Genomic DNA, 2500 nt, shown 5'->3' with positions numbered 1-2500 from the left:
ATTAATGAGTTGTCTCAGCCTACCGGTTGTATATATATATATATATATATATTAATGAGTTGTCTCAGCCTACCAGTTGTATATATATATATATATTAATGTGTTGTCTCAGCCTACCGGTTGTGTATATATATATATATATATATTAATGAGTTGTCTCAGCTCTATCGGTTGTATATATATATATATATATATTAATGAGTTGCTCTCAGCCTACCGGTTGTATATATATATATATATATATTAATGAGTTGTCTCAGCCTACCGGTTGTGTATATATATATATATATATATTAATGTGTTGTCTCAGCCTACCGGTTGTATATATATATATATATATATTAATGAGTTGTCATGCCTACCGGTTGTGTTTCAGCACCAGCTTCACCTTGCCGTAGCTCACAGTGCAGAGCTGAAAGAGGACATTCATCAGCTTCAATAGACACCAGACATCACTCAGACCCCCCTATAGAAACACCCCTACCAGACACCCCCTACAGACACCCCCCACAGACACACCCCCTACAAGACACCCCTCACAGACACCCCCTACAGACACCCTCACGGACACCCTCACAGTGCAGAGCTGAAAGAGGACATTCATCAGACTGCTTCAATAGACACCAGACATCACTCAGACTTCCAGCTATAGAAAACACTCCCTACAGACACCACCTCCTCCCTGTGCACACCTCACCTCCTCCTCCCTGTACCCACCTCCTCCTCCCCTGTACCACTCCTCCTCCTGTACCACCTCCCTCTCTCCTCCCTGTACCACCCCCTCCCTCCCTGCACCACCCCTCCCCTCCCTGTACCACCTGCTCCTCCCTGGCCACCACCCCCCTCCCTCCCTGTGCCCACCACCCTCCTCCCTGCACCACCCCCTCCCTCCCTGTACCACCCCCTCCTCCCTGTGCCACCCCCTCCTCCCTCTCAGTAGTCACCACCTCCTCCTCCTCCCTGTACCACCACCTCCCTCCTCCCTGTACCACCACCCTCCCTGCTTACCACCACCTCTCCCTCCCTCCCTGTACCACCACCTCCTCCTCCCTGTACCTCCTCCTCCTCCTCCTCCTCAGACCCCTGTACCACCTCCTCCTCCCTGTACCACCTCCTCCTCCTCCCTGTACCACCTCCTCCTCAGACCCCTGTACCACCACCTCCCTCCTCTCCTAACTGACCTTGATGAACTGCACGATGCCGTCCGGTACAGATGTCTTGCTGAGTTTCTGGAGATACTCCACGATGTCTGAGGTCTGTAGGCCGACGCTCACTGCAGCGCGAGGGAGTAGGCTGTCAGCTTGTACTCGTGAACGTGGACCGGACGACACACTGGCTCTGCTATGCCACCAGGAAGTCCTGGGCATACTTATACACCGGAGAGAAGGCTTCCAGGAAGATGTGTCCATCTGGAGCCTGTCGGGACGGGGAGGAGGGGTGAGAGAGAGAGACAGAGAGACAGACAGGAGAGAGACAGAGAGGAGATCGAGAGGAGAGAGACAGAGAGAGACAGAGATAGAGAGACAGAGACGAGACAGAGAGGAGAGAGAGCAGAGACGAGACAGAGAGGAGAGAGAGAGAGAGAGAGAGAGGAGAGAGACAGAGACGAGACAGAGAGGAGAGAGAGAGACAGAGAGGAGAGAGAGAGAGAGAGAGAGAGAGAGAGACAGAGAGAGAGAGAGAGAGACAGAGAGAGAGAGAGACAGAGGAGAGAGACAGAGAGAGAGACAGAGAGAGAGACAGAGAGAGAGGAGATAGAGAGGAGAGAGAAAGAGAGGAGATAGAGAGGAGAGAGAAAGAGAGGAGAGAGAGACAGACAGAGAGAGAGAGAGAGAGAGAGAGAGAGAGACAGAGAGACAGACAGACGGAGAGAGGAGAGAGACAGAGAGAGACAGAGGAGATAGAGAGGAGAGAGACAGAGAGAGAGAGACAGAGAGAGAGAGACAGAGAGAGAGAGACAGAGAGAGACAGACAGAGAGACAGACAGAGAGACGAAGAAGGGGTGGTAAAAATATGCTGAATATTTAAATGTGGTGGTTACTGTTGCATGACTTTATGTGTCATGAAAGCATAGGGGTGTAGGGATGTCAATGGAGTTGTTAACAGGGAACAGTCTGGTACCATGATGGTACAATCCAGTCAGTACCAGAGACTAGAACCTCTCTTCCTACTATCGATCCACAGCCTGACTCCAGGACTCCTGGTCCGGGTACTCATGACAGAAAAGCAGAGGAAGAATCAAGGAAATGGAGCCACTGTCAGATTCATATCCTGCGTTCTGGATGCAGGGACCGACCATCAATGACATCTATATTACATATATACTATTATATTATGTTATTATATATATATAAACCATGTTATGAGGATAAACACTGTTTATTTACATTTAGACTGTTTACAAACATCAGAGAGTTCAGGATACGACAGTCTGACCAGAATTCACAGGTACGACAGTCTGACCAGAGTTCACAGGTACGACAGTCTGACCAGAGTTCAC

General features: G+C 49.5%; 1 long non-coding RNA gene across 1 annotated transcript in view; it reads right to left on the bottom strand.

Annotated features, from left to right (window-relative positions):
* Positions 1–1296, bottom strand: part of LOC135566262 (uncharacterized) — a 2308-nt gene extending 1012 nt beyond the window's left edge. Inside the window, exons 1-2 of the long non-coding RNA XR_010462020.1 lie at positions 1182–1296; positions 363–412 (exon numbers count right to left, since the gene is read on the bottom strand). This is a non-coding gene — a long non-coding RNA (uncharacterized LOC135566262). The remainder of the gene's footprint in view (positions 1–362; positions 413–1181) is intronic.
* Positions 1297–2500: the final 1204 nt, after the last annotated feature.

Source organism: Oncorhynchus nerka, unplaced genomic scaffold, assembly GCF_034236695.1.
Source record: "Oncorhynchus nerka isolate Pitt River unplaced genomic scaffold, Oner_Uvic_2.0 unplaced_scaffold_6347, whole genome shotgun sequence".
Lineage (NCBI taxonomy): Eukaryota > Metazoa > Chordata > Actinopteri > Salmoniformes > Salmonidae > Oncorhynchus > Oncorhynchus nerka.
The sequence above is the reverse complement of the archived record's forward strand: the minus strand, read 5'-3'. Positions and strand labels throughout refer to the sequence as shown.